Source organism: Rutidosis leptorrhynchoides, chromosome 9, assembly GCF_046630445.1.
Source record: "Rutidosis leptorrhynchoides isolate AG116_Rl617_1_P2 chromosome 9, CSIRO_AGI_Rlap_v1, whole genome shotgun sequence".
NCBI classification, from domain to species: Eukaryota; Viridiplantae; Streptophyta; class Magnoliopsida; order Asterales; family Asteraceae; genus Rutidosis; species Rutidosis leptorrhynchoides.
The window spans coordinates 182,801,184-182,823,275 of record NC_092341.1 but is presented as its reverse complement, the minus strand read 5'-3'; positions in this window follow the sequence as shown (position 1 = coordinate 182,823,275).

Here is a 22,092-nt window from a genome sequence, read left to right as displayed (position 1 = left end):
TGAGAAAGGTGTTAGAAGTATTGAGGAAGGAAGAATTGTACGCTAAGTTTTCAAAGTGTGCATTTTGGTTGGAAGAAGTTCAATTCCTCGGTCACATAGTGAACAAAGAAGGTATTAAGGTGGATCCGGCAAAGATAGAAACTGTTGAAAAGTGGGAAACCCCGAAAACTCCGAAACACATACGCCAGTTTTTAGGACTAGCTGGTTACTACAGAAGGTTCATCCAAGACTTTTCCAGAATAGCAAAACCCTTGACTGCAGTAACGCATAAAGGGAAGAAATTTGAATGGAATGATGAACAAGAGAAAGCGTTTCAGTTATTGAAGAAAAAGCTAACTACGGCACCTATATTGTCATTGCCTGAAGGGAATGATGATTTTGTGATTTATTGTGATGCATCAAAGCAAGGTCTCGGTTGTGTATTAATGCAACGAACGAAGGTGATTGCTTATGCGTCTAGACAATTGAAGATTCACGAACAAAATTATACGACGCATGATTTGGAATTAGGCGCGGTTGTTTTTGCATTAAAGACTTGGAGGCACTACTTATATGGGGTCAAAAGTATTATATATACCGACCACAAAAGTCTTCAACACATATTTAATCAGAAACAACTGAATATGAGGCAGCGTAGGTGGATTGAATTATTGAATGATTACGATTTTGAGATTCGTTACCACCCGGGGAAGGCAAATGTGGTAGCCGATGCCTTGAGCAGGAAGGATAGAGAACCCATTCGAGTAAAATCTATGAATATAATGATTCATAATAACATTACTACTCAAATAAAGGAGGCGCAACAAGGAGTTTTAAAAGAGGGAAATTTAAAGGATGAAATACCCAAAGGATCGGAGAAGCATCTTAATATTCGGGAAGACGGAACCCGGTATAGGGCTGAAAGGATTTGGGTACCAAAATTTGGAGATATGAGAGAAATGGTACTTAGAGAAGCTCATAAAACCAGATACTCAATACATCCTGGAACGGGGAAGATGTACAAGGATCTCAAGAAACATTTTTGGTGGCCGGGTATGAAAGCCGATGTTGCTAAATACGTAGAAGAATGTTTGACGTGTTCTAAGGTCAAAGCTGAGCATCAGAAACCATCAGGTCTACTTCAACAACCCGAAATCCCGGAATGGAAATGGGAAAACATTACCATGGATTTCATCACTAAATTGCCAAGGACTGCAAGTGGTTTTGATACTATTTGGGTAATAGTTGATCGTCTCACCAAATCAGCACACTTCCTACCAATAAGAGAAGATGACAAGATGGAGAAGTTAGCACGACTGTATTTGAAGGAAGTCATCTCTAGACATGGAATACCAATCTCTATTATCTCTGATAGGGATGGCAGATTTATTTCAAGATTCTGGCAGACATTACAGCAAGCATTAGGAACTCGTCTAGACATGAGTACTGCCTATCATCCACAAACTGATGGGCAGAGCGAAAGGACGATACAAACGCTTGAAGACATGCTACGAGCATGTGTTATTGATTTCGGAAACAGTTGGGATCGACATCTACCGTTAGCAGAATTTTCCTACAACAACAGCTACCATTCAAGCATTGAGATGGCGCCGTTTGAAGCACTTTATGGTAGAAAGTGCAGGTCTCCGATTTGTTGGAGTGAGGTGGGGGATAGACAGATTACGGGTCCGGAGATTATACAAGAAACTACCGAGAAGATCATCCAAATTCAACAACGGTTGAAAACCGCCCAAAGTCGACAAAAGAGCTACGCTGACATTAAAAGAAAAGATATAGAATTTGAAATTGGAGAGATGGTCATGCTTAAAGTTTCACCTTGGAAAGGCGTTGTTCGATTTGGTAAACGAGGGAAATTAAATCCAAGGTATATTGGACCATTCAAGATTATTGATCGTGTCGGACCAGTAGCTTACCGACTTGAGTTACCTCAACAACTCGCGGCTGTACATAACACTTTCCACGTCTCGAATTTGAAGAAATGTTTTGCTAAAGAAGATCTCACTATTCCGTTAGATGAAATCCAAATCAACGAAAAACTCCAATTCATCGAAGAACCCGTCGAAATAATGGATCGTGAGGTTAAAAGACTTAAGCAAAACAAGATACCAATTGTTAAGGTTCGATGGAATGCTCGTAGAGGACCCGAGTTCACCTGGGAGCGTGAAGATCAGATGAAGAAGAAATACCCGCATCTATTTCCAGAAGATTCGTCAACACCTTCAACAGCTTAAAATTTCGGGACGAAATTTATTTAACGGGTAGGTACTGTAGTGACCCGAACTTTTCCATGTTTATATACATTAATTGAGATTGATGTTTACATGATTAAATGTTTCCAACATGTTAAGCAATCAAACTTGTTAAGACTTGATTAATTGAAATAGGTTTCATATAGACAATTGACCACCCAAGTTGACCGGTGATTCACGAACGTTAAAACTTGTAAAAAAAAAACTATATGATGACATATATATGGTTATATATATAGTTAACATGATATTATGATAAGTAAACATATCATTAATTATATTAACAATGAACTACATATGTAAAAACAAGACTACTAACTTAATGATTTTGAAACGAGACATATATGTAACGTTTATCGTTGTAACGACATTTAATGTATATATATCATATTAAGAGATATTCGTACATCATAATATCATGATAATATAATAATTTAAAATCTCTTTTGATATTATAAACATTGGGTTAACAACATTTAACAAGATCGTTAACCTAAAGGTTTCAAAACAACACTTACATGTAACGACTAACGATGACTTAACGACTCAGTTAAAATGTATATACATGTAGTGTTTTAATATGTATTTATACACTTTTGAAAGACTTCAATACACTTATCAAAATACTTCTACTTAACAAAAATGCTTACAATTACATTCTCGTTCAGTTTCATCAACAATTCTACTCGTATGCACCCGTATTCGTACTCGTACAATACACAGCTTTTAGATGTATGTACTATTGGTATATACACTCCAATGATCAGCTCTTAGCAGCCCATGTGAGTCACCTAACACATGTGGGAACCATCATTTGGCAACTAGCATGAAATATCTCATAAGATTACAAAAATATGAGTAATCATTCATGACTTATTTACATGAAAACAAAATTACATATCCTTTATATCTAATCCATACACCAACGACCAAAAACACCTACAAACACTTTCATTCTTCAATTTTCTTCATCTAATTGAACTCTCTCAAGTTCTATCTTCAAGTTCTAAGTGTTCTTCATAAATTCCAAAAGTTCTAGTTTCATAAAATCAAGAATACTTTCAAGTTTGCTAGCTCACTTCCAATCTTGTAAGGTGATCATCCAACCTCAAGAAATCTTTGTTTCTTACAGTAGGTTATCATTCTAATACAAGGTAATAATCATATTCAAACTTTGGTTCAATTTCTATAACTATAACAATCTTATTTCAAGTGATGATCTTACTTGAACTTGTTTTCGTGTCATGATTTTGCTTCAAGAACTTTGAGCCATCCAAGGATCCATTGAAGCTAGATCCATTTTTCTCTTTTCCAGTAGGTTCATCCAAGGAACTTAAGGTAGTAATGATGTTCATAACATCATTCGATTCATACATATAAAGCTATCTTATTCGAAGGTTTAAACTTGTAATCACTAGAACATAGTTTAGTTAATTCTAAACTTGTTCGCAAACAAAAGTTAATCCTTCTAACTTGACTTTTAAAATCAACTAAACACATGTTCTATATCTATATGATATGCTAACTTAATGATTTAAAACCTGGAAACACGAAAAACACCGTAAAACCGAATTTACGCCGTCGTAGTAACACCGCGGGCTGTTTTGGGTTAGTTAATTAAAAACTATGATAAACTTTGATTTAAAAGTTGTTATTCTGAGAAAATGATTTTTATTATGAACATGAAACTATATCCAAAAATTATGGTTAAACTCAAAGTGGAAGTATGTTTTCTAAAATGGTCATCTAGACGTCGTTCTTTCGACTGAAATGACTACCTTTACAAAAACGACTTGTAACTTATTTTTCCGACTAGAAACCTATACTTTTTTTGTTTAGATTCATAAAATAGAGTTCAATATGAAACCATAGCAATTTGATTCACTCAAAACGGATTTAAAATGAAGAAGTTATGGGTAAAACAAGATTGGATAATTTTTCTCATTTTAGCTACGTGAAAATTGGTAACAAATCTATTCCAACCATAACTTAATCAACTTGTATTATATATTATGTAATCTTGAGATACCATAGACACGTATACAATGTTTCGACCTATCATGTCGACACATCTATATATATTTCGGAACAACCATAGACACTCTATATGTGAATGTTGGAGTTAGCTATACAGGGTTGAGGTTGATTCCAAAATATATATAGTTTGAGTTGTGATCAATACTGAGATACGTATACACTGGGTCGTGGATTGATTCAAGATAATATTTATCGATTTATTTCTGTACATCTAACTGTGGACAACTAGTTGTAGGTTACTAACGAGGACAGCTGACTTAATAAACTTAAAACATCAAAATATATTAAAAGTGTTGTAAATATATTTTGAACATACTTTGATATATATGTATATATTGTTATAGGTTCGTGAATCAACCAGTGGCCAAGTCTTACTTCCCGACGAAGTAAAAATCTGTGAAAGTGAGTTATAGTCCCACTTTTAAAATCTAATATTTTTGGGATGAGAATACATGCAGGTTTTATAAATGATTTACAAAATAGACACAAGTACGTGAAACTACATTCTATGGTTGAATTATCGAAATCGAATATGCCCCTTTTTATTAAGTCTGGTAATCTAAGAATTAGGGAACAGACACCCTAATTGACGCGAATCCTAAAGATAGATCTATTGGGCCTAACAAACCCCATCCAAAGTACCGGATGCTTTAGTACTTCGAAATTTATATCATATCCGAAGGGTGTCCCGGAATGATGGGGATATTCTTATATATGCATCTTGTTATTGTCGGTTACCAGGTGTTCACCATATGAATGATTTTTATCTCTATGTATGGGATGTGTATTGAAATATGAAATCTTGTGGTCTATTGTTACGATTTGATATATATAGGTTAAACCTATAACTCACCAACATTTTTGTTGACGTTTTAAGCATGTTTATTCTCAGGTGATTATTAAGAGCTTCCGCTGTCGCATACTTAAATAAGGACAAGATTTGGAGTCCATGCTTATATGATATTGTGTAAAAACTGCATTCAAGAAACTTATTTTGTTGTAACATATTTGTATTGTAAACCATTATGTAATGGTCGTGTGTAAACAGGATATTTTAGATTATCATTATTTGATAATCTACGTAAAGCTTTTTAAACCTTTATTGATGAAATAAAGGTTATGGTTTGTTTAAAAATGAATGCAGTCTTTGAAAAACGTCTCATATAGAGGTCAAAACCTCGCAACGAAATCAATTAATATGGAACGTTTTTAATCAATAAGAACGGGACATTTCACCGGTGTTGTCAAATGACGTGTTGCGTACATAAAGTACCGGTGTTGTCAAATGACGTGTTGCGTACAATCATGGGATCTTATGATTAATCTTCTCGTGTTGTTTACGGGTGATCCTGAACCATATAAAATTGAATTATAAGTACATATATATAAAATATCATGTTAACTTAAAAAGATGTGATTTATTTAATTTTTTTCCCAATTATTTTCGTGGCTAAACTAGTCTTGGATATCCGATTTTGTTTCGGTCATAGTTTCTTCGTTACAACTCCGTTTTCGTTGATTCAACTTGCCATCTCCTTGGATCGAGTCCCTCTTTAAGACTATGAACTGTAAATACCTTAGTTTGTATTCAAAATCACACGGCATATGTCAAACTTTAGTGAAACTTATGAAGTTAATCATTTTCCATCATGTAAACAACCTTAAATGATTATTTTTCTAAAAATACTTATACTTTGAGTTAAATCATGAAATTTTTATGTGTTATCATATTCATAGTAAAAATCATTTTTCCAGAAAATAAACCTCCAATTCAAAGTTTAAGATGGTTTTTAATTATCCAACCCAAAACAGCCCCCGGTGGCACTCCGACGTCGTAAAAACAGTTTTTAAGGTGTTCTTTGAAAAACCAAGTTATACCTTGTTAAGTTAGCATATAATTAAGATATGTTACAGGTCTTGAAGTATTTTAAAAGTTAAGTTAGAAGGATCTATTTAGTTTGCGAACAAGTTTGAAATCATTCAAACTATGTTCTAGTTTATAAACTCTTATATATATAGCTTTAAATATATGAATTGAAAAAGAGTTGAAGTAGAGTTTTTACCTCAAGTTTAAAATGTAAAGTTGCTGGAAAGAAGTAGTAAAATAAAAGTTGAGAGAGTTCTTGCAAGTGTGTGTGAAAATTGGAAGTAAAATTTGGAAAATGAATGTGTAAAAATGAGTTAGAAATGGTGCTTATTTATAGGCTTGAAAATTTGGTTTTTAGTGAAAATATCTAAGATAAGTTAAAATTTATTATGTCATGAATGACATATTATTCCAATAATTGAAGATTTCTATTGGTATATACCAATAGTAAATACTTCTAGAAGCTGTGTATAGTACCCTAGATATACGTATAGGATTATTGAGGAAACGAAACGAGAATTCAAATATAACTATCTTTTGTAAATATACTTATATTGTTTTATGTATAAAAGCCCTTTAAAAATGATTAAATACATTACTTATACGATATATGTATAAACATTATAAATCATCAGTATTTATGTCAAATAACGTTACGTAGGTTATTGTTTTGAAAACTTAAGTTAGTAGTTTCAAAATATACTTATGACTTTTTGTTATTAATACAAAATGAGATATTAAAACATCCTTAGATCATGTTAAATATGTATGTATAATTATCATATATTGTATAGTTCGTGATATCATCGGTCAAACTAGACGGTCAAACGTTGTGTAAAACTCTTTTCAAAAACATAAGTCTCAACAATTTGGATTGCTTATCATGTTGGTAAGGTTTAATTTATGTAAATATTAATCTCATAAGTATAGAACGATCGGAAAAGTGCGGGTCGTTACAGTACCTACCCGTTAAATAAATTTCGTCCCGAAATTTTAAAATTGTACCTATTTTGCGTCATCGAGAAACAAGTGTGGATACTTTTGTTTCATCTGATCCTCTCGTTCCCAAGTAAACTCAGGACCTCTTCGAGCATTCCAATGAACCTTAATGATTGGTATGTTGCTCTGCTTGAGCTGTTTAACTTCACGATCCATGATTTCGATTGGTTCTTCGATGAATTGTAGTTTCTCATCGACATGGATTTCTTCAAGAGGAATGGTGAGGTCTTCCTTTGCAAGACACTTCTTAAGGTTTGAGACGTGAAAGGTATTGTGTACTCCGGCGAGTTGTTGCGGTAACTCGAGTCGATAAGCTACCGGTCCAATGCGTTCGATGATCTTGAACGGGCCTACATATCTTGGGTTCAGTTTACCTCTTTTACCGAAACGTATTACACCTTTCCAAGGTGACACCTTTAGCATAACCATGTCCCCAATCTGAAACTCTAATGGTTTCCTTCGGACATCGGCGTAGCTCTTTTGGCGACTTCGGGCTGTTTTCAATCTCTCCTTGATTTGTACTATCTTCTCAGTCGTTTCGTGTATGATCTCGGGACCAGTTAATTGTCGATCTCCTACTTCATTCCAACAGATAGGAGATCTACACTTCCTTCCATACAATGCTTCGAATGGTGCAGCTTTAATGCTTGCATGATAACTATTATTATACGAAAATTCTGCTAACGGTAGATACTTATCCCATCCATTTCCAAAATCGATCACACATGCCCTGAGCATGTCTTCAAGAGTCTGAATCGTTCTTTCACTCTGCCCGTCGGTTTGCGGATGATATGCGGTACTCATATCTAAACGAGTTCCTAGTGCCTCCTGCAGTGATTGCCAGAACTTTGAGGTAAATCTACTATCACGATCGGATATAATGGAAATAGGTATTCCATGCCTTGAAACAATTTCCTTTATATACAATCGTAATAGTTTCTCCATTCTATCCGTTTCCTTTATAGGCAAGAAATGGGCAGATTTGGTAAGACGATCAACAATCACCCAAATGGTGTCGTATCCCCAGGCAGTCTTTGGTAACTTCGTGATGAAATCCATGGTAATACCATCCCATTTCCATTCTGGGATTTCTGGTTGTTGAAGTAACCCTGATGGTTTCTGGTGTTCTGCCTTGACCTTGGAACAAGTTAAACACTCCCCAACATATGTTGCAACGTCTGTCTTTAAGTTAGGTCACCAATAATGTGTCTTAAGATCTTGATACATCTTTCCAACTCCAGGATGTATCGAGTATCTTGTCTTATGTGCCTCGTTCAATATCAACTTCCTTAATCCACCCAACTTCGGTACCCAAATACGGTTTGCAAAATATCGAATTCCATCTTCCCGTATAACGAGTTGCTTCTCATACTTCTTCATTATTTCATTTCCTATATTTTCTTTAGTAAGTGCTTCTCGTTGAACTTCTTTGATTTGTGAGTTGAGATTCATGCGAATTTTTATGTTCATCGCTCGTACTCGAATTGGTTCTCGTTCCTTTCTACTTAGTGCGTCAGCCACCACATTCGCTTTCCCGGGATGATAACGAATTTCACAATCATAGTCGTTTATTAACTCGACCCACCTACGTTGCCTCATGTTCAGCTGTTTTTGATCGAAAATATGTTGAAGGCTTTTATGATCAGTAAACACAGTGCATTTAACCCCATACAAGTAGTGTCTCCATATCTTCAATGCAAACACGACTGCTCCCAGTTCTAGATCATGCGTCGTATAATTCCGCTCGTGAATCTTTAATTGTCGGGATGCGTATGCAATAACTTTCTTCCATTGCATAAGAACGCAACCAAAACCTTGTCGCGAAGCGTCACAATATATTTCAAAATCATCGTTCCCTTCTGGTAACGATAAAATAGGCGCCGTAGTCAACTTCTTTTTCAGTAATTGAAATGCACTCTCCTGCTCAGAAGTCCATTCATATTTCTTCCCTTTTTGCGTTAACGCTGTCAACGGCTTAGCTATTCGGGAAAAATCTTGAATAAACCTTCTATAATAACCGGCTAAACCCAAAAATTGGCGTATCTGCATTGGTGTTTTAGGAGTCTCCCATTTTTCAATGGCTTCAATTTTTGCTGGATCAACCTGAATTCCTTTGCTACTAACAACGTGGCCAAGAAATTGCACTTCTTTCAACCAGAAAGCACATTTAGAAAATTTAGCATATAGCTGTTCTTTTCTCAACAACTCTAATATCAACCTTAAATGCTGCTCATTCTATTGCTCACTCTTGGAATAGATAAGAATATCATCAATGAAAACGATAACAAACTTATCTAAATACGGACTACAAACTCGATTTATGAGGTCCATGAATACAGCTGGCGCATTCGTCAATCCAAACGGCATGACCAAAAATTCGTAATGACCATAACGTGTCCGAAAAGCAGTTTTCGGAATGTCCTCTTCTTTGACACGTAGTTGATGATAGCCCGATCTTAGGTCAATTTTCGAATAAACATATGATCCCTGGAGTTGATCAAATAAGTCGTCAATTCTCGGTAGTGGATACCGATTTTTGATAGTTAACTTATTTAATTCACGATAATCTATACACATTCGGAAAGATCCGTCTTTCTTCTTGACGAACAAAATTGGAGCTCCCCACGGTGAAGTACTTGGTCGTATGAATCCACGGTCTAGTAATTCTTTTAACTGACTTTGAAGTTCTTTTAATTCGGACGGTGCAAGTCTATATGGCGCACGAGCCACTGGTGCAGCTCCTGGTACTAAATCTATTTGAAATTCTACAGATCTAAATGGAGGTAATCCTGGCAACTCTTCCGGAAAAACTTCAGGATAATCTCTTGCCACAGGCACGTCATTGATGCACTTCTCTTTTTCTTTCTTTTCGACTTTATTAACATGTGCTAGAATAGCATAACATCCCTTTTCTAAACACTTCTTGGCTTTCAAATAGCTAATGAGCTTTAACTTTGAGTTACCCTTCTCTCCATAAATCATCACCGGCATTTTATCCTTACAAGGAATGCGAATTGCCTTCTTGGCACACACAACTTCAGCTCCTACTTTGGACATCCAGTCCATGCCGACTATTACATCAAAACTTCCTAATTCTACGGGTATTAAGTCAATTTTAAATGTTTCTCCGGCTAAATTTATTTTACAATCACGGCAAATTTTATCGGCTTTAATTAGTTTACCATTAGCTAACTCAATCATGTACTTAGCATCTAGAGGTAATGATGAACAATTCAATTTAGCGTAAAAGCCTCTACTCACGTAACTTCTATCGGCACCAGTATCAAATATAATAGATGCGGATAAGTTATTAATGGTAAACGTACCCGTAACAAGCTCCGGGTCTTCACACGCCTCTCTAGCATTAATAACAAATGCTCTTCCATGTGCAGATCCATTATTCTTCTCTGGATTCGGACACTGGCTCTTATAGTGACCTTGTTTTCCACACCCATAACAAGTAATGGTAGCCAAAGCAGTTCTATTTGCATTGGTGGCAGGAGTCTTGGTACCATTTGTATTTGTAACGAGAGCCCTACAATCTTCAGCAAGATGACCCTTTCGATTACATTTGTTGCATACCACATTACAGTAGCCAGAGTGATGTTTGTGGCATCGGTTGCATAAAGGATTTTGTCCTTTGTAACCAAAGCTTGAACCACCACCTGCACCTTGTATGGTTTCTTGTTTCTTAAAAGATTGTTGTTGGTTACCTCGATCATAATTTCCATTCCACTTTCTTTTGTTACCTGATACCTTCACATCAGTATTGGATGCTTTCTTATCCATGATGACCTGATCCATTAGCTCGTTTGCCATGGTTATAGCTTCATGAATTGTCTTAGGTTTCGATGCTGTAACGTTTGCCTTGACCTTTTTGGGCAAACCATCTTTGTACATTTCAATCTTCCGTTCTTCGGTTGGAACCAATTCAGGACATAGCAAAACTAATTCCATGAATCGCTGATTGTAGTTGGTGATTTCAGTACCAATAACCTTCAGACTTCGTAACTCATCTTCCAACTTCCTAACCTCGTTCCTTGGACAATATTCGTTGATTAACATTGTTTTGAATTCTTCCCACGGAGCATCATAAGCTACATCTCCTCCTACAGCCTTCACATAATTTTTCCACCACGTGAGTGCACTATCTTGTAAAGTGCACGATGCATACTTGGTCATGTCCTTTTCAACACAACCACTGATTTTAAACACAGTCTCCATCTTTTCTATCCACCGGGTTAAACCGATTGGTCCTTCTGTTCCACTGAATGATGAGGGCTTGCAAGCTTGAAAAGTTTTGTAAGTGCACCCCACACGAGGATTTGGGTTAACTGCAGCACCTCTTGCAGCCTCGACCCATAACATTCTGTCGTTCACTCGTTGATTGATGAGTTCCTGGATTTCTTGTTCCGTCATTCGGTTCAATCGCGCCATATTCTTCTATAAGAATGAAAAGAAAATAATTATTCACATGGAATATTATAGATGTAGTGTATATTTACAGTACATTATAGCTTATTAATAATATGAACCAGGTATTATTATAAAAGCATTTTCTTCTTATTAGCGTTTTATAATTATATCTAGGGTAGTACCTACCCGTTATTGTCCATACTTAATAGCTTAGTACAGAATCAATTACTACCATCTAAATAATACTTAACCATGGAAAATTATTGCATTTCACACTTCACTATTTTACATATGCTTATCTTATATCGAACATTAAGCAAACCACACTAATAATATTATACAAAACATTATATGATCCCATGGTTTAATACGGCAGCGCATCGTTTGGTCTATTTTCTAGGACGTTTAGGTTCAAGGAATGGCCTAACGCTTATCCTAGCTGTCTGCCTATATTTTGGCTGTGGGGCTGAAGAACTGGATGCCGGGACAGCACGAATAGGAATAGCGGGAATAGGGGTGGTAGTGTCTAGTGGAGTTGGTGCCACATCATCCTTACTAAACTCGGGATTTGAATTTTCTAATTCATTAGCCTTTCGTTTCTTTCCTAGTTCGAACTCGTCTTTTGTAATTTCCTGTATTTCTTCCTCGGGTTCACTTTCCTCCTCGGGTTCACTTTCCTCCTCGGGTTCACTTTCCGGGTTCTCTATAGTTGGTTCATCCGGAATTTGTGAGTCTTCCCCAAAGATATCATTTTCGTCATCGGATAGGTTAATGACTGGAACACCATCTGAAGATTCTGGTTCGGAGTCGCTGAATGTGATAACAAGTTTTCAGCCCGACATCTATCATACAACAACTAACCCATTAGTACTACATAATATTTACATATAAATTTTAACCAACAATGATAAGCAATGGTTTTTAAATCAGACCCGGTCAAAGTCCAGACTTACTAATGTATCCTAACGACTTATCGGTTAGACACACTAATGCAAACCTGGTTCGCTAAGACCACCGCTCTGATACCACATGTCATAACCCGTCCTTAACCATAAGAACGTGTTAGATAACGTATGATTTCATTGCGAGGTATTGACCTCTATATGCGACATTTTTAAAAGAGAAACTGCATATATTATACATTACAAACCATAACCATTATTTTTGTTACAAACTTTAGACAATAAAAAGATGATTATCGTTTAGCGATAATCTTCGACTTACAAACTTTACATATAATGATAACAACACGATTTCGAGCATATTTTACAACACAAATCCTTGGGTATGCAGTTTTATTTTTGACACAAATATGCGTACGCAAGATCCTGCTCAAATTCAACATAATGCAGCGGAAGCTTTAGTAATCACCTGAGAATAGACATATTTTAAAAGGTCAACATAAAGTTGGTGAGATATAGGTTTAATGCCGGCAGCAATATATATATATAGACCACAAGATTTCGTATATAAACAGTTTAATAAAAATATTCTAAGTGGTTGAGCACTTGGTAACCATACTTAACATTTAATCACGTCGCATATTCCCTTTATTATGAAATCTTACTACACCGTACCAAGTGTAGTCACGAAACGAAGTACTGTGCAACCGTTGAATACTGGTCGTCCAGTCCGGTTGGGGTTGTCAGGCCCGATAGATCTATCAACAGGATTCGCGTTTACAATACCGCTGTAAATATTAGTTACCAAGCTACAGGGAAGTATGCCAGTGGTACAACTCAACGTAGAATATATTTTTCAGTTACTTGTGTCCATAACGTAAAACATAAAATACATGTATTCTCATCCCGAAATATTTAGAGTTTAAAAGTGGGACTATATACTCACTTTCGTCTTGAAGATATATATATAATTTGACTTGGTCTCCGGTTGATATCACGAACCTATCCATATATAATATATCAATACCTTTTCTTTTTAAACAAACGTCACATATATATACTTGTTATACTTTTAATACTTTGAATAATTCCTTAGTCCGTAGTTAGCAGTTCGTTGTTAGTAATTCAATTTTAATGGTTCATTTTTAGATGTTTAATATACCCGCAATGAAATAAATAAAACCCCCAACGAAGTAAATAAAACCCCATCGTATATGTATTGGTCGAGATTAATCTTGACCCATGGTACCGGTGTTGTCAAATGACGTGTTGCGTACATAAAGTACCGGTGTTGTCAAATGACGTGTTGCGTACAATCATGGGATCTTATGATTAATCTTCTCGTGTTGTTTACGGGTGATCCTGAACCATATAAAATTGAATTATAAGTACATATATATAAAATATCATGTTAACTTAAAAAGATGTGATTTATTTAATTTTTTTCCCAATTATTTTCGTGGCTAAACTAGTCTTGGATATCCGATTTTGTTTCGGTCATAGTTTCTTCGTTACAACTCCGTTTTCGTTGATTCAACTTGCCATCTCCTTGGATCGAGTCCCTCTTTAAGACTATGAACTGTAAATACCTTAGTTTGTATTCAAAATCACACGGCATAGGTCAAACTTTAGTGAAACTTATGAAGTTAATCATTTTCCATCATGTAAACAACCTTAAATGATTATTTTTCTAAAAATACTTATACTTTGAGTTAAATCATGAAATTTTTATGTGTTATCATATTCATAGTAAAAATCATTTTTCCAGAAAATAAACCTCCAATTCAAAGTTTAAGATGGTTTTTAATTATCCAACCCAAAACAGCCCCCGGTGGCACTCCGACGTCGTAAAAACAGTTTTTAAGGTGTTCTTTGAAAAACCAAGTTATACCTTGTTAAGTTAGCATATAATTAAGATATGTTACAGGTCTTGAAGTATTTTAAAAGTTAAGTTAGAAGGATCTATTTAGTTTGCGAACAAGTTTGAAATCATTCAAACTATGTTCTAGTTTATAAACTCTTATATATATAGCTTTAAATATATGAATTGAAAAAGAGTTGAAGTAGAGTTTTTACCTCAAGTTTAAAATGTAAAGTTGCTGGAAAGAAGTAGTAAAATAAAAGTTGAGAGAGTTCTTGCAAGTGTGTGTGAAAATTGGAAGTAAAATTTGGAAAATGAATGTGTAAAAATGAGTTAGAAATGGTGCTTATTTATAGGCTTGAAAATTTGGTTTTTAGTGAAAATATCTAAGATAAGTTAAAATTTATTATGTCATGAATGACATATTATTCCAATAATTGAAGATTTCTATTGGTATATACCAATAGTAAATACTTCTAGAAGCTGTGTATAGTACCCTAGATATACGTATAGGATTATTGAGGAAACGAAACGAGAATTCAAATATAACTATCTTTTGTAAATATACTTATATTGTTTTATGTATAAAAGCCCTTTAAAAATGATTAAATACATTACTTATACGATATATGTATAAACATTATAAATCATCAGTATTTATGTCAAATAACGTTACGTAGGTTATTGTTTTGAAAACTTAAGTTAGTAGTTTCAAAATATACTTATGACTTTTTGTTATTAATACAAAATGAGATATTAAAACATCCTTAGATCATGTTAAATATGTATGTATAATTATCATATATTGTATAGTTCGTGATATCATCGGTCAAACTAGACGGTCAAACGTTGTGTAAAACTCTTTTCAAAAACATAAGTCTCAACAATTTGGATTGCTTATCATGTTGGTAAGGTTTAATTTATGTAAATATTAATCTCATAAGTATAGAACGATCGGAAAAGTGCGGGTCGTTACAAACAACGCCTTTCCAAGGTGAAACTTTAAGCATGACCATCTCTCCAATTTCAAATTCTATATCTTTTCTTTTAATGTCAGCGTAGCTCTTTTGTCGACTTTGGGCGGTTTTCAACCGTTGTTGAATTTGGATGATCTTCTCGGTAGTTTCTTGTATAATCTCCGGACCCGTAATCTGTCTATCCCCCACCTCACTCCAACAAATCGGAGACCTGCACTTTCTACCATAAAGTGCTTCAAACGGCGCCATCTCAATGCTTGAATGGTAGCTGTTGTTGTAGGAAAATTCTGCTAACGGTAGATGTCGATCCCAACTATTTCCGAAATCAATAACACATGCTCGTAGCATGTCTTCAAGCGTTTGTATCGTCCTTTCGCTCTGCCCATCAGTTTGTGGATGATAGGCAGTACTCATGTCTAGACGAGTTCCTAATGCTTGCTGTAATGTCTGCCAGAATCTTGAAATAAATCTGCCATCCCTATCAGAGATAATAGAGATTGGTATTCCATGTCTGGAGACGACTTCCTTCAAATACAGTCGTGCTAACTTCTCCATCTTGTCATCTTCTCTTATTGGTAGGAAGTGTGCTGATTTGGTGAGACGATCAACTATTACCCAAATAGTATCAAAACCACTTGCAGTCCTTGGCAATTTAGTGATGAAATCCATGGTAATGTTTTCCCATTTCCATTCTGGGATTTCGGGTTGTTGAAGTAGACCTGATGGTTTCTGATGCTCAGCTTTGACCTTAGAACACGTCAAACATTCTCCTACGTATTTAGCAACATCGGCTTTCATACCCGGCCACCAAAAATGTTTCTTGAGATCCTTGTACATCTTCCCCGTTCCAGGATGTATTGAGTATCTGGTTTTATGAGCTTCTCTAAGTACCATTTCTCTCATATCTCCAAATTTTGGTACCCAAATCCTTTCAGCCCTATACCGGGTTCCGTCTTCCCGAATATTAAGATGCTTCTCCGATCCTTTGGGTATTTCATCCTTTAAATTTCCCTCTTTTAAAACTCCTTGTTGCGCCTCCTTTATTTGAGTAGTAATGTTATTATGAATCATTATATTCATAGATTTTACTCGAATGGGTTCTCTGTCCTTCCTGCTCAAGGCATCGGCTACCACATTTGCCTTCCCCGGGTGGTAACGAATCTCAAAGTCGTAATCATTCAATAATTCAATCCACCTACGCTGCCTCATATTCAGTTGTTTCTGATTAAATATGTGTTGAAGACTTTTGTGGTCGGTATATATAATACTTTTGACCCCATATAAGTAGTGCCTCCAAGTCTTTAATGCAAAAACAACCGCGCCTAATTCCAAATCATGCGTCGTATAATTTTGTTCGTGAATCTTCAATTGTCTAGACGCATAAGCAATCACCTTCGTTCGTTGCATTAATACACAACCGAGACCTTGCTTTGATGCATCACAATAAATCACAAAATCATCATTCCCTTCAGGCAATGACAATATAGGTGCCGTAGTTAGCTTTTTCTTCAATAACTGAAACGCTTTCTCTTGTTCATCATTCCATTCAAATTTCTTCCCTTTATGCGTTAATGCAGTCAAGGGTTTTGCTATTCTGGAAAAGTCTTGGATGAACCTTCTGTAGTAACCAGCTAGTCCTAAAAACTGGCGTATGTGTTTCGGAGTTTTCGGGGTTTCCCACTTTTCAACAGTTTCTATCTTTGCCGGATCCACCTTAATACCTTCTTTGTTCACTATGTGACCGAGGAATTGAACTTCTTCCAACCAAAATGCACACTTTGAAAACTTAGCGTACAATTCTTCCTTCCTCAATACTTCTAACACCTTTCTCAAATGTTCACCGTGTTCTTGGTCATTCTTTGAGTAAATAAGTATGTCATCAATGAAAACAATGACAAACTTGTCAAGGTATGGTCCACACACTCGGTTCATAAGGTCCATGAACACAGCTGGTGCATTAGTTAAACCAAACGGCATGACCATAAACTCGTAATGACCGTAACGTGTTCTGAAAGCAGTCTTTGGAATATCATCTTCTTTCACCCGCATTTGATGATACCCGGAACGTAAGTCAATCTTTGAATAAACAGACGAGCCTTGTAGTTGATCAAATAAGTCGTCGATTCTCGGTAGTGGGTAGCGGTTCTTGATGGTAAGTTTGTTCAACTCTCGGTAGTCGATACACAACCTGAATGTACCATCTTTCTTCTTGACAAACAAAACAGGAGCTCCCCACGGTGATGTGCTTGGTCGAATGAAACCACGCTCTAAAAGTTCCTGTAATTGGCTTTGCAGTTCTTTCATCTCGCTGGGTGCGAGTCTGTAAGGAGCACGAGCTATCGGTGCAGCTCCTGGTACAAGATCTATTTGAAATTCAACGGATCGATGTGGGGGTAATCCCGGTAATTCTTTCGGAAATACATCGGGAAATTCTTTTGCAATGGGAACATCATTGATGCTCTTTTCTTCAGTTTCTACTTTCTCGATGTGTGCTAGAACAGCATAGCAACCTTTTCTTATTAGTTTTTGTGCCTTCAAATTACTAATAAGATGTAGCTTCGTGTTGCCCTTTTCTCCGTACACCATTAAGGGTTTTCCTTTTTCTCGTATAATGCGAATTGCATTTTTGTAACAAACGATCTCCGCTTTCACTTCTTTCAACCAGTCCATACCGATTATCACATCAAAACTCCCTAACTCTACTGGTATCAAATCAATCTTAAATGTTTCGCTAACCAGTTTAATTTCTCGATTCATACATATATTATCTGCTGAAATTAATTTACCATTTGCTAATTCGAGTAAAAATTTACTATCCAAAGGCGTCAATGGACAACTTAATTTAGCACAAAAATCTTTACTCATATAGCTTCTATCCGCACCCGAATCAAATAAAACGTAAGCAGATTTATTATCAATAAGGAACGTACCCGTAACAAGCTCCGGGTCTTCCTGTGCCTCTGCCGCATTAATATTGAAAACTCTTCCGCGGCCTTGTCCATTTGTGTTCTCCTGGTTCGGGCAATTTCTAATAATGTGGCCCGGTTTTCCACATTTATAACAAACTACATTGGCATAACTTGCTCCGACACTACTTGCTCCGCCATTACTCGTTCCGACAACATTTGTTCCTTTCGTTCTATTAACCCCTGGTCCATAGACCTCACACTTCGCCGCGCTATGACCATTTCTTTTACACTTGTTGCAAAATTTGGTGCAGAACCCCGAGTGATTCTTTTCACACCTTTGGCATAGCTGCTTCTGATTGTTGTTGTTGTTGCGGTTATTATTGTTGTTGGGATGATTGTTGTAGTTGCTGTTGTTGTTGTTGTTGTGGTTGTTGGGCCGTTTGTTGTAGTTGCGATTGATGTTGCGATGGTTGGGATAATTGTTGCGATTATTGTTGTAATTGCTGTTGTTGTTGTATTGGTGATTCTTATCACCGTTTTCCTCCCACTTTCTTTTGACTTGCTTCACATTGGCCTCTTCAGCAGTCTGTTCTTTAATTCTTTCTTCAATCTGGTTCACTAGTTTGTGAGCCATTCTACATGCCTGTTGTATGGAGGCGGGCTCGTGTGAACTTATATCTTCTTGGATTCTTTCCGGTAATCCTTTCACAAACGCGTCGATCTTCTCTTCCTCATCTTCGAATGCTCCCGGACACAATAGGCACAATTCTGTGAATCGTCTTTCGTACGTGGTAATATCAAATCCTTGGGTTCGTAACCCTCTAAGTTCTGTCTTGAGCTTATTGACCTCGGTTCTGGGACGGTACTTCTCGTTCATCAAGTGCTTGAATGCTGACCACGGTAGTGCGTACGCATCATCTTGTCCCACTTGCTCTAGATAGGTATTCCACCATGTTAACGCAGAACCTGTGAAGGTATGCGTAGCGTACTTCACTTTGTCCTCTTCAGTACACTTACTTATGGCAAACACCGATTCAACCTTCTCGGTCCACCGTTTCAATCCGATCGGTCCTTCGGTTCCATCAAATTCCAAAGGTTTGCAGGCAGTGAATTCTTTGTAGGTGCATCCTACACGATTTCCTGTACTGCTAGATCCAAGGTTATTGTTGGTATGTAGCGCAGCCTGTACTGCGGCTATGTTTGAAGCTAGAAAAGTACGGAATTCCTCTTCATTCATATTCACAGTGTGTCGAGTAGTCGGTGCCATTTCCTTCAAAATAGTTAAATGGAACAAGTTAATCATACAGAATATTAAGAGTAGTTAATAGTATTTCGTAGCATAATATGAACTCATTTATAAAAGCTTTTTCTTCATATTAGCGTTTTATAAGTTTAAATTCGGGTAGTACCTACCCGTTAAGTTCATACTTAGTAGCTAATATACAATTCAACTACTACAATTCTATATGAAAAACTGATTATAATAATATTTCGCGTTCAAACTTTTATACAATATTTTACAAACTTACAATACCGCTTATTTTACATAAAGCATGAAATATAGCACACAATAACTTTGATACAAGATAGTTGTGAAGACAATTCTAGCTAGTACACAAGTCGTTCAGCAAAGGCAATAAAGACACGTAATTCATACGTCCAGAAACAAGTCATGCATTCTGGTTTTACTAGGACTACTTCCCATCCTTGGTCTTGTGCAACATAACCGTTATGGCCGTTGATAAGACAGCGTGTTGTAACGTCATCAAAGGGACGAGGGTTACGTAATGTCCAACAGTCCCGTAATAATCTAAAAACCTCATTTCTTACCCCCAATTACCGACTCCGTCACTTGTGGAAACGTTTTATTTAATAGTTGTAGCCCGATGTTCTTGTTCTCACTTTGGTGAGAAGCGAACATTACTAATCCGTAAGCATAACATGCTTCTTTATGTTGCATGTTAGCCGCTTTTTCTAAATCACGAAGTCCAATATTCGGATATATTGAGTCAAAATAATTTCTTAACCCGTTGCGTAAAATAGCATTTGGGTTCCCCGCAATATATGCGTCAAAGTAAACACATCGTAACTTATGGGTTTCCCAATGTGATATCCCCCATCTTTCAAACGAAAGTCTCTTATAAACCAAGACATTCTTGGAACGTTCTTCGAATGTCTTACAAACTGATCTCGCCTTAAATAGTTGTGCCGAAGAATTCTGGCCGACTCTAGACAAGATTTCATCAATCATGTCTCCGGGTAGGTCTCTTAAAATATTGGGTTGTCTATCCATTTTGTGTTTTTAAACTGTAAAATAGACAAGAGTTAGTTTCATAAAAAAAATACTTATTAATACAAGCAATTTTTACATATATCATAAAGCATAAGAACACTATATTACATATATTACACCACACGAATACAACTATCTTATTCCGACTCGCTCGTTTCTTCTTCTTCGGTTTTGGTTCGTTTTGCCAAGTTTCTAGGGATATATGATGTTCCCCTAATACGAGCCGTCGTTGTCCACATTGGTTTAGAAAAACCTGGTGGTTTAGAGGTTCCCGGGTCATTGTTACAACTTAAGGACTTCGGGGGTTGACGATACATATAAAGTTCATCGGGGTTGGAATTAGATTTCTCTATTTTTATGCCCTTTCCCTTATTATTTTCTTTTGCCTTTTTAAATTCAGTTGGGGTAATTTCTATAACATCATCGGAATTCTCGTCGGAATCCGATTCATCGGAGAATTGGTAATCCTCCCAATATTTTGCTTCCTTGGCGGAAACACCATTGACCATAATTAACCTTGGCCGGTTGGTTGAGGATTTTATTTTACTTAACCGTTTTATTATTTCCCCCACCGGTTCTATTTCTTCATCCGGTTCCGATTCTTCTTCCGGTTCCGATTCTTCTTCCGGTTCCGACTCTTCTTCCGGTTCCTCTTCGGGAACTTGTGAATCAGTCCACGAATCATTCCAATTTACATTTGACTCTTCATTATTATTAGGTGAGTCAATGGGACTTGTTCTAGAGGTAGACATCTATCACATAATATCAAACGCGTTAAGAGGTTAATATATCACATAATATTCACATGTTAAAAATATATAGTTTCCAACAAAATTTGTTAAGCAATCATTTTTCAAGTAAACACGGTCGAAGTCCAGACTAACTAATGCATCCTAACAAACTCGATAAGACACACTAATGCAAAATTCTGGTTCTCTAAGACCAACGCTCTGATACCAACTGAAATGTCCCGTTCTTATTGATTAAAAACGTTCCATATTAATTGATTTCGTTGCGAGGTTTTGACCTCTATATGAGACGTTTTTCAAAGACTGCATTCATTTTTAAACAAACCATAACCTTTATTTCATCAATAAAGGTTTAAAAAGCTTTACGTAGATTATCAAATAATGATAATCTAAAATATCATGTTTACACACGACCATTACATAATGGTTTACAATACAAATATGTTACAACAAAATAAGTTTCTTGAATGCAGTTTTTACACAATATCATACAAGCATGGACTCCAAATCTTGTCCTTATTTAAGTATGCGACAGCGGAAGCTCTTAATAATCACCTGAGAATAAACATGCTTAAAACGTCAACAAAAATGTTGGTGAGTTATAGGTTTAACCTATATATATCAAATCGTAACAATAGACCACAAGATTTCATATTTCAATACACATCCCATACATAGAGATAAAAATCATTCATATGGTGAACACCTGGTAACCGACAATAACAAGATGCATATATAAGAATATCCCCATCATTCCGGGACACCCTTCGGATATGATATAAATTTCGAAGTACTAAAGCATCCGGTACTTTGGATGGGGTTTGTTAGGCCCA